Here is a 22279-nt window from a genome sequence, read left to right on the forward strand (position 1 = left end):
CAACAAAGAGACACAACAAGGAAACACAATGAGAAACAACAAGTGGGAGTAGAGGTGGCTCAAGCCACTGGGCACCTCCCTCCCAAGTGGGAGGTCCCGGGTTCAGTTCCTGGTGCCTCCTAAAAAAAAGACAAGCACACAATGAACAGACATAGAGAATAGACAAGGAGTACAAACAATGAGGCAGGGGGAAAGAAATAAATAAATCTTTTTTTAAAAACCCAAAAAACAGTTATGGACTTCTGGGAAGATGGCTGACTAGAAAGACACAGGATTGTCTTCTCTCCCAGAAAAATAGCCAGAGAACAGGCAAAAACATCCTGCAAAAAGATCTTCTAGGGTTTAGGACACCAGGGGAAGGATGGACATCACCCAGAAGAGAGAGGGACAAAGGAAAAGAATCACGACAGCAAAACTGTGAGTTAAAAGCAGCAGCTACTACAGCCAGCACCCTCCTCTACACTAAAGACATGTTTGAATACTCAGGCCTCTGGGCTGGTGGTTACAGATAAGAGGGGTTCCCAGAGATCCACCTCCCCAGGAAAGGGGAGAAAGAGGGCCTTAGCTTAAGGCCAAATCAGCATTTGACCCACAAATTTGGTCTTCTGCGTGCCACCAGGCCAGGTGGAGTCACACCATTGTTTCCCAGGGAGCCGGCACAGGACTAAAGAGTTCTGACCCTCTCAGTCTCCTTCTCTACTGACCAGGACCGATTGCTGAGGATGCACCTCCCCAGAAAAGGGAAGAGAGAGCAACACAGCCTAAGGCTGCTTCAGCTTTTGACAACAAATTTGGTCTGCTGTGTCCCACAAGCCCTTCCAGGACGTGCCGTTGCTTGCCTTGGGAATCAACTCAAGACTGAAGAGATCTGGGACTAAATGGATCTGGCCCTCTCAATCTCCCTCTCTACTAACTGGGACTGATTGTTGAGGATGCAGAGGGGAGTGTATTTCCAACGCTGGAAAAGGGAGGAAGTAGGCAGCAAAGGTTGAAGAACTGTCTCTGAGAAAGTGTGAATTACAAGGCTCTTGCCTCCAGGGAGGAATCTATAACAGTGATCCAGGTCATGTTGCAGTAGACACACTCTAACCAGGCATTGACAAAGAGGGCTGTCAAAGAGCACCATCTGCTGGCAAACAAAGGAAGTGCACATGAGGAAATAAAAAGTAAATGAGAGAGGCTTTTTCCCACCCTCACAGCCTCCCTCCCCAAGGTCCAGTTTTGAGCAACTAAGAGGGACAATCCTAAAGACATGGGTTGAACCAAGAATCAAAGAACAGCAGCAACATACAACCTCCTACCACTAAATCCCTACAAAAGAGAGAGAAATCCCTACAAAAGAGAGAACTGAGTAAATGTGCCATCCTAATCAGATGCCTAGACACTGGCAAAAAATTATGAGCCATACTAAGAAAATGGAAGACATGGCCCAAGAAAAGGACTATATCAAACCCCAGAAGGCATGCAAGATTTGAGACAACTAATTAATGAGATGCACACAAATTTCCAAAATCAAATTAATGAGTTGAAAGACAATATTGCTAAAGAGATAAACAAAATCAAGAAGACATTGAGTAGGCACAAAGAATGATTTGAAAACCTGAATAGAAAAGTAACAGAGCTCATGGAAATGAGAAACATGATTAAGTGAGATCAAAAACACACTAGAAGGACACAAACCAATATATGCACACCAATGTTCATAGCAGCATTATTCACTATTGCCGAAAGTTGGAATCAACCCAAATGCCCATCAACCGATGAATGGATAAACAAAATGTGGTATATACATACAATGGAATACTACTCAGCTGTAAGAAGGAATACAGTACTAACACATGGGATAACATGGTTGAATCTTGAGGACCTTCTGTTGAGTGAAGCAAGCCAGGCATTGAAGGACAAATACTACATGACCTCTCTGATATGAATTAAGTAAATCAAGCTGTCTCAGAGAGCTAGAGACTGGAAGATAGGCTAACAGGAAATGGGGGGGGGGGCGGGGAGGAAGTTTGTGAGCCAACACCCCCATGAGCAAAATCTATGATAAAGTGGAGGTAAGTAGTAGTGCAGTGAAGAGATAGGACAGGGGCATAGGGTACTATTGGGTTGGGCTTTGGAGGCTTGAGGGGGGCTAAGGTTGGGAGGATGGGTCAGATAGTCCAAAGAACTGGAGGTAGGGTTGGGGCAGTACAAATGAACACGGGAGATTGTTGGGTATGTGGTTCAAACTATAATGTCGAGAAAACTCCCTAGAAAATATAATAAGGAAAGGTTTCTGGTATAGGGTGTTTGACAGGGGGCATATTGGCACAGGGTACACCTGGGGCAGGCTTTTAGGGAGTGTGTGAGAGCTCATCATGTCAGATTGTATTATATCAGTGAGTGGATATCCATACAATGAGCGGGAAGGTATTATACTCCAATCTTGGGGAGGCCTGATGTTCCCAAACAGAGGGGAGGGTGTCTCTTGAGAGCATGGGTGGCTCTCAATGGGGAAGGACAGACTAGTGTGTCAAGCCCTCAGCATTGTTGCAAGAGTCTATGAATATTGTCCTTCAAGGAATGAAGCTTGGTTGTAGCTGTGGGCCATGAGGGGAAGGGGAGAGAGGAATAGAATAGTTGGAAGAGGCTAACTGGAGGGCAATGGAAGTGTTCTGCATGATCCTGCAGTGATGGATACAGGCCATGTTAAATACCACCAAAAATGTACAAAGGTGTATAGTCTAAAATGTAAACCATAGTATAAACCATAATGGAGTCATGGTTAGTAGCTATGTTTCAATATCTGTACATCAGTTGCAGCAAATGTAACATCCACATATAAAAAGATCATTGCTGGGGAAGGGGGAAAATGGTTCAATGTTGGGTATATGGGAGTTCCCTATATTCTATTTGTGACTTTACTGCAACTGAAACTTTTTTGAAGACATAATTAAAAAAAAAAAAAGGATGTAGACACTGAGGAAGAAATGGAAGAGACTGCCTTGCCACTGTACATACAAGGCAACACCTATTATTACAGTGATGAAAAGCAAAATGTCAAAAAAAATTTATATTTTTCATTTTTTATACCCCAATTTATTTTTTACTTTAGTTTTTCTAAATTACTATGTATTCTATTTCCATTGTTTAAACCTATCACTACTATTTCATTTTCCTATTAACTGAATTTAGCAATAAATTAGACTTCATTTTTGAAGAAGTTTTGGATCACAGAGGGGTTCAACTATGGCAGGGAAGGAGCACTGATGTGAGGTACCATTGACGGGGGATGCATGGGTGGGAGGGAGTTCTCCAGGACATGCATATAGGGTATATAGATATGTTCATATGTTCATTGGGTATTGACATAGGGGGTAGAGTTTCACATGACAACTGAGGGAGTGCTGAATTCCCATTCTTGGAAACTCTGTCCCCCTTCCCAGTGGATCAGCAACAATCCCCCAAGTACAAGGGCAAAGACTAGTGAAGAAAGATGGTCCAATGATGGGCCTTGATACTGATGACTATACTTATGAGCTGTGTGATAGAAATTTCAACTAGGCCTAGAGCTGCAGAGTGCCTAAGAGTTACCTCCTGAGAGCCTCCATGTTGCTCAAATGTGGCCACTCTCTAAACCAAACTCAGCATGTAAATGCATTACATTCTCCCCAGCGTGGGACAAGACCCCCGCAGATGAGCTTCCCTGGCACCAAGGGATTACTACTAAGCACAAGCTTATGAGGCAACTAGAAAAAAACCTTGAATAAAAGGGGGAAATGGTAAAGACAAATAAGTTTATATGGGTAAGAGGCGTCAAAATGAGTGGGAGGTCATCAGAGGGGTCGTGCTTATGCACATCTCTTAAGGGTCTCAGAGACAGCCAAAGTAAATATACCTCAGGTGCTCCTGAGGACTACAGAGACACCCAGATCCTACAGTCATGACAGATGGCTCTGGAGTTCAGTGCCTTACCAGTGGGCCCTACTTTGGAATTTGTGCTCCTGAGTGTGGTGGAGTGAGTCTCAAATATGACCTCTCTATGCATGCCTCTTCTGTCACTTTTACTGAACCTGTGGTTGGTGCTGGGGTGGGTGTCTACTCAGGGTACTTGAATCTCTGGACTATCTATGTGCCAGGTGCACCCTGAGCCTCAGCAGAGTTGCAACACTCTCTGGTTAGTTGGACTTACCCAGGTCAGCTAACAGGGAGATGAAGATGGTCTACCACCACACCAGGGAAACAAGAGAATCTACAGCTATAAGCAAGAGAATTTCATCCATCAGCCATGTGGGATCTAAGCCCCCTCTCGGTTTAGAGGTGGAGTGAACATTGCCATCCCAGGGTCCTCAGGATGGAGGAATAAAATATGGATTAGAGTGGACTTACTGGTATTCTACTATAGAATTATTGTGACTCTAACAATGGAAGAAATTGTATCACTGATGTGGAGACAGTGGCCACGGGAGGTGCTGAAGGCAGGGAGAGAGAAAAAGAGGTGTGATATTGGGACATTTTCAGGACTTGCGTTATCCTCAATTATATTGCAGGGACAGATGCAGGACATTATATATCCTGCCATAATCCACTGAATGGACTGTGAGAGAGTGTAAACTACAACATAAACTATAATCCATGTTGTGTGGCTATGCTCCAAAATGTATTCATCAAATGCAATGAATGTACCACACTAAAGAAAGAAGTTGTCGATGTGGAGGAGTGGGGGGTGTGGGGAGTGGGATATATGGGAACCTCTCATATTTTTTAATGTAACATTTTGTGTGATCTGTGTATCTTCTTTAAAAACAGATCGTAACAAAGACACATTAGACACAACAGCATACTCAAAATCAGAGAAGAAAGAATAAGTGATACCAAAGAGAGAACAGCTGAAATTGAAGAGAGGAAAGAACACGGAGAGAAATTAATAAAAAAAAAAAAATTGAGCATGGGCTCAGGTAGTTGAATGGCAACATGAAATGCAACAAAATAAGTGTCATGCGAGTTCCAGAATGATAAGAGTAGGGAAAAGGGGCAAAAAAGAGTATTTGAGGAAATAATACCTGAAAATTTTTCAACTCTCATGAAAGAAATGAACTATCATGTCCAAAAAGCTCAGTGTATCCTAATCAGAATAAATTTGAATAGATCTACTTCAAGACACATACTACTCAGAATGTCAAACATCAAAGATAAAGAGAAAATTCTGAAATCAGCAAGGGAGAAGCAAACCACATACAATAAACACCCAGTAATACTTGGTCTAGATTTCTCATCAGAAACCATACAGATAAGATGGCTATGGTATGAAACAATTAAGATACTGAAAGAGAAAAAACATCCAAAATGAGAATTCTTTATGCAGTAAAATTGTACTCCAAATATGAAGAGGAGCATAAAATATTCACAAACAAACAAAAACTAAGAGAGGTGGTAAAAAAAAGAATCCACCTTTGTAGGAAATATTAAAGGAAGCCTTAGAGTCTGAAAGAAAAAGACAGGAGAGAGAGGCTTGGAGGAGAGTATAGAAGAAAGAATAGCAAATGGATAACCAAAAGAGTAAAAAGACAGATGAAAATTAAGATATCACATATAAAAACCAAAGAATAAAATGATGGAAATAAATAATGCATTTACAGTAATATCATTGAATGTGAACGGACTAAACTCCTCAAACATAATACCTACCTATAGTGGTAAAAACAACATGGTACTGGCCTAAAGACAGGCACAATATACCAATGGAACCAAATTTATGGTTCAGAAACAGACCCTCACAGGTATGGTCAAATGATTTTTGACTAGCCTGTCAAACTCACAGCTCGGGCAGAACAATCCATTCAACAAATGGTGCTGAAAATATTGGGTGTGCATAGCTGAAAGAAGGAAAGAGGACCCCTATCTCACACCTTATCCAAAAATTAACTCAAAATGGATTAAAAAAATAAAAATAAAAGCAAGAACCATAAAACTTCTAGAAGAAATTATTGGAAAATATCTTCAACACCTGGTGATAGGTGGTGGATTCTTAAATGAGATAAGAGGAGGACTGACTGGACTACTGATGCTTAATGCAAATCGAAGTTTTAATTACCTTTACTGTAAAGGTGTGGAAATTTATAGAGTAGATGGTAACACACAGTAGTAACAGCTAGTTTCTAAATGGGGATGCGACTGAAAATGGTAGTCTAGTTATGTAAATGCCAATTGACAGAATGCTAGAGAATAATCTAGGAACTGGATAGCACAGTAAACCAAGAGGTGGGTAAGAATTGTGGTTGATGGTACAGAAGCAAGAGTGCCCTTTGTAAGCTAGAGCAAATGTATATCACTGCTGCAGAGTGTTGGGAATGTGGAGAAGCATGGGAAAAATACAGCTGGAGTGACCTATGGACTGTGGTTAGTAGTAATAATATAATATTCTTGCATCTATGTGAAAGATGTACTGTGTTGATACTGAGGCAGTAAGGAAAATGTGAGCCAAATGTACACTATGGGCATGGTAACAATCAGATGATATTATTGTTGAGTTGTTGTGATATACAGGTGGGTTGTTTGGGAATTCTGCACATGTACATGATTGTTTTATAAGTTTACAACTTCTGTCATAAAAAATACATTTAAAAAATAATAATAGAGTGGGTTAGGGGAAAAACACACCAAATGTAAGACAAGGACTATGATTGGTAGTAACATTTTGACAACATTCTTTCATAATTTGTAACAAACGTCTCATGACAATGCAAGATATTGGTGGAGGGTTGATGTATGAGACCCCTGTTATGATGTTATGCATGTTTGCTTTGTAAGTTTACAACTTTTACCATACACTTAATCGTTTATGTATGTTCATACATAAATGATATAAAGATAATAATAATAATAGGGTTGGTTAGGGGGAAAATATTTTGTTTAGTAGTAATATTTTGACAATGCTTTTTAATCATTAGTTGAAAAGGCTTAACAACAATGCAAGCTATTGGTGGTAGAGTGAGTTATGAGAGCCCTGTATGATGTTATAATTTTTGTTTTGTAAATTCACAACTATTATACACTTACTGTTTATGCACGAGTGATATACTTCAATAAATTTTTTACTGAAAAAAAAAATTAAAGGATAAAGCGAAGGCAATTTTGAGAGGGAAATTTATAGTCCTAAAAGCCTATATTAAAAAGAAGAAAGACCTAAAAATCAAAGACCCAATTGAACAACTAGAGGAACTAGAAAAAGAACAGCAAACCAATCCCAAAGCAAGAAGAAGGAAAGAAATAATAAAGATTAGAGGAGATGGGAAGCAGACTTGGCCCAGTGGTTAGGGCATCTGTCTACCACATGGGAGGTCCGTGGTTCAAACGCCAGGCCTCCTTGACCTGTGTGGAGCTGGCCCACGCGCAGTGCTGATGCACGCAAGGAGTGCTGATGCACGCAGTGAGTACTGTGCCACTCAAGGGTGTCCCCACATAGGGAAGCCCCACGTGCAAGGAGTGCGCCCCATAAGGAAAGCCTCCCAGCTCGAAAGAAAGTTCAGCCTGCCCAGGAATGGTGCCGCACACACAGAGAGCTGACACAACAAGATTCAGCAACAAAAAGAAACATAGATTCCCGTGCCACTGACAACAACAGAAGTGGTTAAAGAAGAACACCCAGCAAATAGACACAGAGAACAGACAACTGGGGCGGGGGGGAAGGGGAGAGAAATAAAATAAATAAATCTTTTAAAAAAAAGATTAGAGGAGAAATAAATGAAATTGACAATAAAAACACAGAGAGAAAATCAAAACCAAAAGCTGGTTCTTTAAGAGATCAATAAAATTGGCAAACCCCTAGCTAGATGAACATAGAAAGAAAGAGAAAAAGATGCAAATAAATGCAATCAGAAATGAAAGGGGGGGAATTACAACAGACCCCAAAGAAATAAAAAGGATCATAAGAGAATATTAAGAAATACCATATGCCAATAAACTAGACAACCTAGATGAAATGGACAAATTCCTAGAAATGTACAAACAGCCTACACTGGTGCTACAAGAAATAAAAATCTATCACATTTAAAGAGATTGAATTCATCATCAAAAATCAAAATCTCCCAACAAAGAAGTACAGAACCAGATGGCTTCACAGGTGAATTCTACCAAACATTTTGAAAAGAATTCTTTTAACTCTCCCAAAAAACAGAATAGGAAGGAAAATTACCCAAGACATTGTATGAAGCCAACATCACCTTATTATCAAAGCCAGATAAAGACATTACAAGAAAATAAAACCACAGACAAATCTTTCCAGGGAACATAGATGCAAAAGTTCTTAACAAAACACTTGCAAATAGAATCCAATGGCATATCAAAAGACTTATACACCATGACCAAGTGGGATTTGTTCATGGTATTCAAGGCTGGTTCAACATAATGCATCGCATTAACAAACTGAAGGAAAAAAACACACACAATCATCTCAGTTGATACAGAAAAGCATTTAACAAAATCCAGAATCCTTTCTTGATAAAAACACTTCAAGGGAAGGAGATGTGGTTCAAGCAATTGGGCTTCTACCTACCATATAGGAGGTCCAGGGTTTGATTCCCAGGGCCTCCTGATAAAGGCAATCTGGCCCATGCAGGAGTGTTGGCCTGCACAAGAGTGCTGGTCCATGAGGAAAACTGGTGCAGCAAGATGACACAAAACAGACACAGCAGGAAGCAGATTTGGCTCAACGGATAGAGCATATGCCTACCACATGGGAGGTCCAGGGTCCAAACCCAGGGTCTCCTGACCCGTGTGGTGAGCTGGCCCACTCACAGTGCTGATGCGCCTAAGGAGTGCCCTACCACGCAGCGGTGTCCCCTGTTTCAGGGAGCCCCATGCGCAAGGAGTATGCCCCGTAAGGAGCGTTGCCCTGCATGAAGAAAGTCCAGCCTGCCCAGGTGTGGCACTGCACACATGGAGAGCTGACACAGGAAGACAATGCAACAAAAAAGAGACACAGATTCCCAGTGCTGCTGACAAGAATCCAAGGGGACACAGAAGAACACACAGCAAATGGACACAGAGAACAGACAATGGGGTGGGGAAAAGAAATAACTTTTTTTAATCTTAGGAAAAAAAAGAGACACAGAAGAGACAATAAGAGATGCAGCAGACCAGGGAGTGAGGTAGCACAAGAGACTGAGTGCCTCTCTCCCACTCCAGAAGGTCCGAGGATTGGTTCCCAGTGCTGCCTAAAGAGAAGACAAGCAGACACTGAAGAACACATAGTAAATGGACACAGGAAGCAGACAGCAAGCACAAAAACAATGAGGGGGGAATTAATTAATTAATCTTTTTTCAAAATACTTCAAAAGACAGGAATAGAAGGAAAATTCCTCAATATGATAAAAAGCATATATGGAAAACTCGCAGCCAACATCGTACTCAATTGGGAATGGTTGAAATCTTTCCCTCTAAGACCAGGAACAAAACAAGGATGTCCACTGTCACCATCATTATTCAAATTGTACTAGAAGTTCTAGCCTGAACAATTAGACAAGAAAAGAAATTAAAGGCATCCAAAGAGGAGGAGGAAGTAAAACTCTCAATATTTGCAGATGACATGATCCTCTATTTAGAAAATTCTTAAATGTCTATGACAAAGCTATTTAAGCTAATAAATAAGTTCAGCAAATTGGCATGATATAAGATCAAATCACAAAAGTCAGTAGCATTTGCTCAGTAATGAGCAAGCTGAGGATGAAATAAAGAAAAAAATTCCATTTAAAATAGCAACAAAAAGACTCAAATATGTAGGAATTCATTTAACCATGACTGTAAAGGACCTGTATTCAGAAAACTACAAAGCACTGCCAAAAGGAATCAAAGAAGACCTAAACAAATAGAAGGACTTCCATGTTCTTGGAACAGAAGACTATAAACATCATGAAGATGTCAATTCTACTCAAGTTGATTTATAGATTCAGTGCAACACCAATCAAAATTCCAACGACCTACTTTACAGAGATAGAAAAGCCAATTGGCAAATTTATTTGGAAAGAAAAGGGTCCCAAATAGCCAAAAACATCCTTAAAAAGAAGAGTGAGGTCAAAGGACTGACCGTGAAGTGTATTATAAAGCTACAGTGGTCAAAATAGCATGGTATAACCATAAATTGAATTGAGTGTTCAGAAATATATACTTACCTCTATGATCAACTGAGTTTTAGCAAGCCTGCCAAGTCCACTTTTCTGGGACAGAACATTCTTTTCAATAAATGGTTCTGGGAAAACTGGGTATCCATAACCAAAAGAATGAAAGAGGATCCCTATCTCACTTCTCATACAATTCAAAATGGATCAAAGACCTGTACATAAAAGCCAGGACAACAAAACTCCTAGAAGATAATGAAGAGAAACATCTATAAGACCTATTAGGAAGCTGGAGTCTCTTAAACCTTACAGTGAAAGCACAAGTAACAAAAGAAAAAAAAATAGCTAAATGGGACCTCCTCAAACTAAACACTTCTGCACCTCAAAACATTTGTGACAAAGGTAAAAAAGGCAGCCTACTCAACGGGAGAAAAGATTTGGAAATCAAAAAATCTAATAAGGGGGAGGCGGACTTGGCCCAATGGATGCGGTGTCTGTCTACCACATGGGAGGTCCACGGTTCAAACCCCAGGCCTCCTTGACCCGTGTGGAGCTGGCCCACCCGCAGTGCTGATGCATGCAGGGAGTGCTGTGCCACGCAGGGGTGTCCCCCACGTAGGGGAGCCCCACGCACACGGAGTGCACCCCGTAGGGAGAGCCACCCAGCGCGAAGAAAAGTGCAGCCTGCCCAGGAGTGGTGCCATACACACGGAGAGCTGACACTACAAGATGACACAACAAAAGTGAGACGCAGATTCCAGGTGCCACTATAAGGATGGAAGCAGTCACAGAAGAGCTCACGGTGGGTGGACACAGAGAGCAGACAACTGGCGGGGGGGGAGGAAGGGGAGAGAACTAAAAGAAAAAAAAAGAAAAAATCTAATAAGGGTTTAAAATCTATTATATATAAAGAGATTCTATAACTCAACAATAAAAAGACAAATTTTTTACAGATTTTTTTAAATGGGCAAAAGACCTAAATAGACATTTTTCTAAAGAAGAAATACAAATGGCCAAAAAAAAAAAAAAAAAAAGCTCAGCATCACTTGCTATTAGGGAAATGCAAATCAAAGCTACAATAAGAAATCATTTCATACCCACCAGAAGCCACTATTAAAAAGTGGGAAAGTACAAGTGTTGGAGAAGATGTGGAGAGATAGGAAAGCTTATTCACTGTTGGTGGGAATGTAGAATGATACAGCCACTCTAGAAGTCTGTTTGGCAGTTCCTAAGGAAGTTAGATATAGAACTACCATGTGACCTGGCAATATCACTACTAGCTATATACCCAGAACTAAGAGCAGTGACACAGACAGACATCTGCACATCAACGTCCATAGCAGCATTATTCACAATTGCCAAAAGATGGAAACAACCCAGGTGCCCATCAACTGATGAATGGGTAAGGAAACTGTGGTATGGAATATTGTGCAACTGTAAGAAGAAATGAAGTCATGAAGCATATGCCAAAGTGGATAAACCTGGAGTATATTATGTTGAATGAAACAAGCCAGGCACAATAGGAAAAATAGTGTATGACTTCACTCTTATGAACTAAATATAGCTAGAATATAATGCACCAGAGAAAAGAATGTGGACAGAAAATGGAAAGCTGAGGTATAATCTGTGCTGAATTGGTAAAAAGTTATTTGTAAATGTTTGGAAATGAATAGAAATGGTGAAAGCACATCATAGTATTTGCAAGTAGTAGTGCTAAAATATGGGTATGATAGTGGTTTGTTTTTTGTTGTTGGTTTTGTTTTGTTTTGTTTTGTTTTGGAATAATGAAAATGGTCTAATACTGATTGAAGTGATGAATACACAACTCAGTAAATATACCAAATGCTACTGACATACACTTGATATAAATTGTATGGCTTATGAACAAAAAAAAAAGAGTGAATGGGGGAAAATACACCATATGTAAGATATGGACTATAGTTAGTTGCAATACTTTGATGATGCTCTTTCATGATTTGTTACAAATGTTTCACAAAAATGGTGGGGTGATATATGGAAGCCCTGTATGGTGTTATGCATGTTTGTTTTTGTAAGTTCACAACTTTTACTATACACATATTGTTTATATATGTTCATGTATGAATGATATACATCAATAAATTGTTTTTAAGATGAAAAAATACATTAGAGGCACATGACAGAAGATTTGAACATACAGAAGAAAGAATCACTGAAATAAAAGACAAGACAATTGATATAATACAATCAGAAGACCAGATAGAGAAAAAAATTGAAGTTTCTCAGGGACTTCAGTGACAGCACGAAGTGTATAAAAATAAGTATTATGGGAATCCCAAAAGAAGAGAAGGAGAAAGGGAGAGAAAAAAATATTTGAGGAAACAATGGCAAAAAACTCCCACTCTTAAAATGTAAACCATCATGTGAACTACTGACCATGGTAAGTAGCTATGTTTCAATATTTGTACATCAGTTGTAACAAATGTACTAGCCACATGTAAAAAGATTGTTAATAGGGAAGGGGGAAAGGGAGAGGATGTTGGGTATATGGGAGTTCCCTATATTCTGTGTGCGACTTTACTGTGACCTAAAACTTCCTTGAAGACATAATGGAAAAAAAAAAAATAAAGTAAGACACAGAGAAAGAAATGGAAGAAACTGGCACTATATATACAGGACAATAGCTATTACAGGGTTGAAAGGCAAAAAGTAAAAAAAATTAATATTTTTTATTTAATAACCCAATTTATTTTTCACTTTATTTTAGTTTTTCTAAATTATGAATTTTATTTCTCATGTTTAAACCTATCATTACCATCTCATTTTCCTATTATTTGAATTTGGCAATATATTTGGCTTCATTTTTTAAGAAGTTTTGGATCACAGAGGGATTCAACTACTGCAGTGGAGAAGCATTGGTGTGGGGCATCATTGATGGGGGATGCATGGGAGGGAGTTCACCTAGGCATGCATATAAGGTATGTTGATATGTTTAGATGTTCACTGGGTATTGCCACAGTGGGTAGAGATTCATGTAACACTGAAGGAATGCTGGGTTCCCATCCTGGGGAGCTCTGTGGCATTCTCCAATGGAGCAGAAACAATCCCCCAAGTGCAGGGGGAATGACCAGTGAAGAAGGGTGGTCCATTGATGGGCCCTTGATACTGATGACTATGCTTATGAGCCTTTTGTGTTTGAAATTTCAACGTGGCCTAGAATTGCAGGGTGCCTAAGAGTTACCTCCTAAGAGCCTCCTTTTTGCTCAAATGTGGCCACTCTCTAAGCCAAACTCAGCATATAAATACATTACCTTCCCCCCAGCATGGGACATTACTCCCAGGGATGAGCCTCCCTGGCACCAAGGAATTACTACTAAGCACCGGCTGGTGATGCAACTGAAAAAAGATCTTGAATAAAAGGGGGAAATAGTAAAGACAAATGAGCTAAGAGACTTCAAAATGAGTTGGGAGGTCATCAGAGGGGTGGCACTTATGCACATCTCAACAGAATCTCATAGACAGCCAAAGTAGATACTACCCCAGGTAGTGGTGCTCCTGAGGTCTATGAAGACACCCAGATCCTATAGTTCTTGGCTCCAGAGTTTGGTGCCTTGCCAATGCCTTGCCAGTTGGGCCCTACTTTGGAGTTTGTGCTCCCAAGTGTGACAGAGTTGGTCTCAGATGTGACTTCTCTACACATGCATCTTCCATCCCTTTTATTGAACCTGTGGTTGGCACTGATATTAGTGGGTGTATGTCCAGGAGACTTGAATCTCTGGGAAGTCCATGTGCCAGCTGGGCCCTGAACCTCAGTGGAGTTGCAACACCTACTCTCCTGTTCATTAGACTCACCCAGGACAGCTAACAAAGAGGTGAGGATGGACAACCACCAAACCAAGGAATCGAGAGAGTCTACAACTTCAAGCAGGAGAGTCCCATCTGTCAGCCATGTGGGATCAAAGGCCCCTATCAAATAAGAGATGAAATGGACATCACCATCCCAAAGTCTACAGGATTGGGGAATAAAATACGGACTAGAGTGGACTTACTCGTATCCTACTATAGAATTATTGTGATTCTAGCAATGGAAAAATTATATCATTGATGTGGAGACAGTGTCCACTGGAGTTACTGAGGGCAGGGAGAGGAAAAAAGAGGTGTAATATGGGGGCATTTTTGGGACTTGAAGTTGTCCTGAATGATATCACAGATGTAGGACATTATATATCCTGCCATAACCTACCGAATGAACTGGGAGAGAGTACAAACTACAATGTAAACTATAATTCATGTTGTATAGCAGTGCTCCAAAATGTATTCATCAATTGCAATGAATGTGCCACACTAGTGAAAGAAGTTGTCAGTGTGGGAAAAATGGGGTATGTGGGAAGTGGGGCATATGGGAATCCCCTATATTTTTTATGTAACATTTTGTTTGATCTATGTATCTTTTAAAACTATTTTTTTTTAATTTCCCACTCTTAAAAAAAAGACAGAAATACACATGTCCAAGAAGTGCAAGGTACTTCAAACAGAATAAACGCTAACAGACTTACTCTGAAACATATACTCATCAGAATATCAAATGACAAGGATAAAGAGAGAATTCTGAAAGAACAAGAGAAAAGCATTTCATCACATACAAGGGATCCCCAATAACTAAGTGATGATTTCTCACCAGAAACCACGGAGGCAAGAAGGCAGTGGTCTAATAAATTTGAAGTACTGAAAGAGAAACACTGCCAGCCAAAAATTCTTTACCCAGCAAAACTGCCCTTCAAAAATGAGGGCAAGTTTAAAACATTCGTAGGTAAATGAAACCGAGAAACTGCATTACCAAAAGACCTGCCCTTCAAGATTCAGTAAAGGTCCTTCTTCAGAGTGATAGGGAAAAAGGAGGGAAGAATGGCTTGGCACGGTGTGAAGAAGTGAAGCTCTTCATTAAAGAGAAATAAACGGATAACGGCAAATAATACTGTATCCTCAATATGTAACTCTACCCTAATTTGGTATAAGAGTTAGAATACAATTGAATTTAAAAAGGCATACACCATGGGAAGCAGATGTGGTTCAAGTGATCTACCATATGGGAGGTCCAGCATTCGATTCCCGGGGCCTCCTGGTGAAGGCAAGCTGGCCCACGTGGTGAGCTTGCCTCAGGCAAAGTGCTGGCCCATGCAGGAATGCTGACCCACATGGAGTGCTGGCCTACACAGAGAGCTGGCGCAGCAAGATGACACAACAAAAAGAGACAAAGAGGAGAGACAGTAAGAGACACAGCAGGCCAGGGAGCTGAGGTGGCGCAAGAGGTTGAGCACCTCTCTCCCACTCCAGAAGGTCCCAGGATCAGTTCTTGGTGCTGCCTAAAGAGAAGACAAGAACACACAGTGAATGGACACAGAGAGCAGATAAGTGCAAAAACAATGGGTAAGGGGGAATAAGTAAATAAATCTTTTTTAAAAACAGGCATACTTCCTGATAGTGGACCTAACAGGCATATACAGAATATTGTACTCTCAAAACAGCAGGATATACATTCTTCTCAAGTGCACATGGATTGTTCTCCAGGATAGACCACATGTTGGGTCACAAAACCAGTAATAAATTTAAAAAGATTGAAATTAGACAAAGCATCTACTCTGACCATAATGAAATAAAGCTGGAAATCAATAACGGGCAGAGAAAATCCATAAAATGTATGGAAATTATATAGCACACTCTTAAGTAGCACATTATAAGAATTACACACTGTGATGAAGTGGGATATATCCCAAGTAAGCAAGGGTGGTTTAACATAAGAAAATTGATTAATGTAATACACATTAACAGAATGAAGGTGAAAAAAAAAAAAGCACATAGTCATCTCAATTGACACAGACAAGGTATTTGACAAAATCCAACATTCTTTCTTGATAAAAACTTAGAAACTAAGAATAGGAATCTTCATCAACATGATAAAAGGCATATATAAAAACCGACTACTAGCATCATACTCACTGGTGAAAGACTTAAAGCTTTGCCTCTAAGATCTGGAACAAGACAAGGATGCGCACTGTCACCACTGTTATTCAACATTGTATTGGAAGTTCTAGCCAAAGCAGTTAGGCAAGAAAAAGAAAAAAAAAAAGGCATCCAAATTGGAAAGGAAGTAGCATAACTTCCATTATTTACAGATGATGTGATCCATTATATATAAAAAGTTCCAAAAAATCTACTACAAAATTCCTAGAGCTGATAAACAAATTCAGCAAATTTGCAGGGTACAAGATCAACATGCAAAAATCAGTAGTTTCTATACACTAGTAATGAGCAACCTGAGAAGGAACTCTAGGAAAAAATTCCAATTACGTTAGCAACTAAAAGAATCAAATATCTAGGAATAAATTAAACCATGGATGTTGTAGCAGTTTGAGATTATTTTATGAATCCAAAAAAGAGGAAGATTATGTTTATAAACTAACCTATTCCTCTGGGTTTGATACCCTTTGATTGCATTAAATTCAGCTGAAGTGTCTTTGATTAGATTATCTGTTAAAATTAGGGCTTTTGATTTGACCAGGTCAATGAGTGCAACTCAGGTTTAATCCCTGCTCCTCTGATAGGTCTGATATAAATGTACACTTACTGAGACAGACACAGGGAAAGAGAGAGCTCTGTCATTTTTTATCCAGTCATGTGACAGAAAGAAGAAGCCTCAAGCAGCTGAAGTGCTGGGGAGAGATGACTCATTTTGCCTGACAGCTTATAGCTGAGATTGTAAAGAACAGCTGAGACTGATTACGAAGACATGCCAGCCTGCAGCTGAAATAGGGAGGAAACAGGGCAGTGGAGCCTCAAGAGGAAGAGGAAGCCCAGAGGGGAAGGCAGAGACCAGCCAGAGATCAGTGACCATCTTGTTTCAACACATGGCAATGGATTTTGGTGAGAAAGCAATCTTGAGTTGGGCTTTTTACCACCTTATAACTGTAACCTTTTACCCAAAATAAATACCCTTTATAAAGCCAACAGATTTCTGGTACTTTGCATTGACAGTCCTTTGGCAGGCTAATACAGAGGTAAAGGACTTATACATGAAAAACTATAAAACTTTGCTAAAAGAAATCAAAGAAGAGCTAAATAAATGAAAGGACATTCCATGCTCATGGGCTGGAAGACTAAATATTACTGAGATGTTAAATCTACCAAAACTGATTTAAAGATTCAATGTAATCAAAATCAAAATTCCAACAACCTACTTGCAGAAATGGAAAAGCTAGTTATCAAATTTATTTGCAATGGTAAGGGGCCCCAAAGAGCCAAAAATAATTGTGAAAATAAAGAATAAAATCCTGACTTCAAAAATTATGGCAAAGCAACAGTGGTCGTAACAGCATGGTACTCGTTCAAGGATAGTGCTAGTACATAGATTAATGGAATAGAATTGAGAGTTCAGAAATAGACCCTCACATCTATGGCCAACTGATTTTTTGACAAGGCTTCCAAGGCCACTCAATTGGGAAAGAATAGTTTCTTCAACAAATGGTGCTGGAGAACTGGATATCCATCTGCAAAAGAATGAAGGTAGAACCCTACTTCACACCATACATAACAATTAACTCAAAATGATCAAAGATTAAACATAAAAACCAGCTGTAAAACTCCTGGAAGAAAGCATAGAGATGCATCTTCAGACTCTTGTGTTGGGCAATGGTTTTTTAGACTTTATACCCAAAGTAAAACAACAATAACAGCAACAACAACAACAAAAAAAAAACATGTAAATGGGACTGTATCAAAATTTAAATCTTTTTTGTATCAAAAGACTTTATCATAAAAGTAGAAAGACAATCTACTCAGTGGGAGAAAATAGTTGGAAACCACATATCCAATAAAGGTTTAATATCCAGAATATATAAAGAAATCCCACAACTCAAACAATAAAAAAATAAGGAACCCATTTTAAAACTGGACAAGAGACTTAAATAGACATTTCTCCAAAAAGGATATACAAATGACTCAAAAACAATGAAAAAATGTTCAACATCATTAGTTATTAGGGAAATGTAAATCAAAATCATAGTGAGACATCAATTCACACCTACTAAAATGACTACTATTTTTTTTAATTACAAGTTTTGGAAAGGATATGGAGAAATAGAAATATTCATTGCTGGTGGGAATGTAAAGGGGTAGAGCCACTGTGCAAGACAGTTTGGCAACTCCTCAGAAAGCTAGGTATAGAATTACCATATGTCTGGCAATCCCACTTCTGGGTAAATACCCAAAATAAATGAAAGCAAGAATTCAAACCAGTATTTGTAAATGACAGAAGGAAAGGAGTGCTGCAAGTTCTTTTTTTATTGTTCTGAAGGACTGGGCAACTATAGTTCATCACCTGCTACATCATTATTTGAGGAATGTAGGGGAGTTGGCTCTGGGGTTGCAAAATGAAAGGTGGAACATGGAAGGTTTTAGAAAGTACATTTGGCCACATAGTTAGGGAAAACATATTAGAAAAAGCTGTAGTTGCCCAGTCCTTCAGAACAATAAAAAAAAAGAACTAAAATAAAGGTCACCAAGGAAGATAGCTTTCAAAGTCCCCTGGAATACCTTTTCTTGAATGTTTTAACCCTCCTGAAACTTTCCCTCTGTGTGGCTGCCATGGTCTTGAACTTGCAGCACTCCTTTCCTTCTGTCATTTACTTCAGGGGCTGCTAGCTCATAAGGTGGTCCTCGGAGGGGGTATGAAGTATTTCTGTGCTTATGACCTAACCTGTGTTTCTTCCACACTGGGCGAGCGGGTTCGTATCCACAAGCCCACAACCAGTCCTCACTCTGTCTTCTGTCAGCAGTTTAGACCCTTGGCATTAATCATAAGTCATTTTAAAAAGTATCAACATAAAAAAACAGAAATAAGGATTTTATTTGCTGTACGTTCCACTCTTCCTTTGGAAACTTTCTCTTCAGGTTCCCCTGAGGCTGACCCCCCCTCAAGCACGACCTTGACCTCTCAAAGGATAAAGAACAAAGGATGTTGCCTGGGGGTGGGAGCCCTGGGAAGTGAGAGAGGAACAGTCAACCCCCAAGATGCTCAGGAATTCATTGCCCAACATTTCATGTCCTTCCCCACCTCACCCACCCCTTAGTGTCACTTCTTTGGCAGTGATCTCTGTTTGGCTTTCAAAAAGAAAGAGGGGGAAACAGTTTGTTGTGAGGGTATATTGTGTGACAACACAGCTCTGACATCTCAAGTAGTAGGGAAAAACTCTAAGGGAGAAGAGTTTCTTCAGGATAATGCTACTGCAAAAATCCTGGTGTATGATCACATATGTTTCCATAGCTAATTTAGGAATTACTTAAGGTTCTCTCTCTCACACACACACACACACACACACCACAACGCTCTTGTAGAGAGGTTTGTTTTATCCTTATCAAAGTGAAAAATTCACGCTGATTTTTCAGTACTTTCCAGAAGGAGCTCAGACACTATACCTCAAATGAAAAGCCTAGAAACAGGTGTTTTTTTTAGTTAGAGACTAACCTGGGGCCACTGACTTTGCCCCCACCTATAGCATAGTGCAGATTACAACTGCAGCTGCCTCCTTTCTTCCCATCAAAGCATCTCAGGTCAGAAGAGCATGCTCCTTGAAAACAGTAAAACAACACTCAACCAGAAAATCCAAAGCATCCAGGGAAGGTGGCACAAGCTCCAGCTCTGTGATAACCAAGTTTGAATGCAGGGAATGCTATTTAGAAAGCTTACCAGGAATGGCATAGTGGTTTTCTTCTTCTTCCTTAACTTAGACAAATCACAGAGACTTCATTCTATCTACCCTGTTCCTAGAACAAAAAAGTACATCTGAAAAACTGTGACTCCTTATAATCATTATACTCCTTACTATCTCATAACATACTGAGAGAGAAACAATTCCTCAAATCTTTACTAAAATCTAAAATTAAGGAAATCCTAGAAACAAGCCAGATGGTCAACATCATAATGGGAATTTCAGCAAAATATAACTGTGTTGAGTAGGGAAATATTCCCTTAACTCAGATAAAGGGAGTAGCATCTTGGTTAGTCAAACCCCATTATGAATGATTTAATTTTCTTCATCAGATGAAAGGTCTTCAATTTCATCTCTGTCTCCCCCAATTGCCATCCAGAATGCTTTGGCCACCTTTTCTGCATGCAACTTTCTTTGCTCATAAGGATGCGTTGCAGCCTTATCTTTCATTTCCTTTAACTTTGAAAATAGTCTTTCAAAATTCTCCAAATCTCCTCCTCCAGTAGTAACACTGGCTAATTTTTGAATGTCCAAGTCTAACATAGGATCCATAGTACTATCGACCTGGGCATCTGCTGCATCAGATGCACCACCCCGATGATCCAAGAGGGATTCAGTTCTATCTGCTGCTGGCAAATGGGGCTCTGAATGATCCGTCTCTGCTGACCCAATGGTATGGTTTGCTCCAGCTAATGAGCTAAGACTAAAGCCTTGGTTCCTATCATTCTTCATTACTACGTTGGACCAGACATTGGCATTCAAAGCTTGCACAATTCGCTTTACTCCTGTAAATTCTGGGAAGTCATCATCCTCCTCAGGCAACTCCTCTGGACTAAGTTCTACCAATTCAAAGCCATGCTTGATACACCATTCTTGAGCTTTTTGCCGGTTTACACCATTTTCTGACACTCTGTCACAGACCAAGATCATCACCTCAGGTAACCATGCTTCTGCCAGTGGAAGCCATGAGGAAACACTATCAAGACCAGATCTTTGCATGCTGTCAAAGTATACCACAAATGCTTGGTCAGACTCTGCAATCTCTGCAGTGATGAGAAATCTGTTGGGCACCACACATAGATTGATATCTGCTGAATAGTATTTATTATCAATAGTCCAGGGATACAATCTCACAGCATCATTGGAAGTCACTTCTGTGATAATATCTTCTGTTCCAAGTATATGTTGAACCAGCCAGTTGCCAGTGAAGGCGGAGGAGCAGCTGGTGACAAGCGCACAGGGGACGCCCACAGCAGTAGCTGCACTAGCAAGCCTGTTCCCGGGATCAAATGCTTTTAAACACTTTTCTTCAAAATAGATATTTTGTTACTTGTTTCTGTAATCTATCCATTACAGCAGTAGGTAGGAGGTTACATTTATTCATTTAACACTTTTCCTTTTTCCTAATGTGTGCGTTTAGTGCTATAAATTTCCCCCTCAGCCCTACTTTAGCTGTCTTCCATAAATTTTGACATGCTGGGTTTTTGTTTTGCTTTTTTTTTTTTTAGGTGTTACCAGGGATTAAACCCAGCACCTCACACATGGTAAGCACTTACTCAACCACTTGAGCTACACTTGCTCCTGTATTTTCCTTTAATTCAGGTCAGTGTATTTTTTTCTCTGAGACTTTCACTTTGGTTTATAAATTATTTAGAACTGCATTGTTTAGTTTCCAAGTGTTTGGGGATTTTCCTATTATCATTGTTATTGATTACTAGTTTAATTCCATTGTAGTCAGAGAATATATGGGTATGATTTCAATTCTTCTAAATTTGCTTTATGGTCTATCTTAGTAAATGTTCCATGGATATTTGGAAATAATGCATATTCTTCCATTGTGTGCAGTGTTCTATAAATGTTGATTAGCTCCTTCTGGTTGGGTCGAAGGGATTTTTGTTAAGTTATTCTAGCAATTGTTGAGAGGGATGTTGAAGTCCCCAGCTGTAATAGTGGAATTGTCTAAACCTCCTTTAGTTTTTACTTCACATATTTAAGCTCTGTTGTTTGTGGCCTATACATTCAGAATTGCTATGTCTCCTTGGTGGATTTACTCCTTTATCACAATTTAATGTCCCTCTTTATCTCTGATAATTTTCTTTGCTCTGGGATCAATTTTATCTGATATTAATATAGACATTTGTGCTTCCATTTGATTAATGTGTGGATACTATGTATTTTTTCATCCTTTGACTTTCAACCTGCCTGTATCATAATACTTGAAAAGAGTTTTATTTTAGACAATATATCCCCATGCCAATATTTGTCTTTTAATTGGTATATTTAGATCACTTACATTTAATGTAATTATTAACATATTAGAGCTTAGGTCTGCCATTTTATTTATTGTTTTTTGTTTGTTCATTGGTTTTTTGTTCTATTTTCTTTTTCCTGCCTTCTTAGAGGCTAATATTTTTAGAATTTTATTTTTTATTTATCTAG

At 39.5% G+C, this 22279-nt stretch overlaps 1 protein-coding gene and 1 pseudogene across 1 annotated transcript in view; both read right to left on the reverse strand.

The window, feature by feature from the left end:
• Positions 1 to 22279, reverse strand: part of TTC6 (tetratricopeptide repeat domain 6) — a 377901-nt gene that overhangs the window by 272253 nt on the left and 83369 nt on the right. The gene's annotated exons all lie outside the window — the stretch shown is intronic.
• On the reverse strand, positions 20156 to 20939 carry LOC139438667 (alpha- and gamma-adaptin-binding protein p34 pseudogene; annotated as a pseudogene).

This window comes from Dasypus novemcinctus, chromosome 3, assembly GCF_030445035.2.
Source record: "Dasypus novemcinctus isolate mDasNov1 chromosome 3, mDasNov1.1.hap2, whole genome shotgun sequence".
NCBI lineage: Eukaryota > Metazoa > Chordata > Mammalia > Cingulata > Dasypodidae > Dasypus > Dasypus novemcinctus.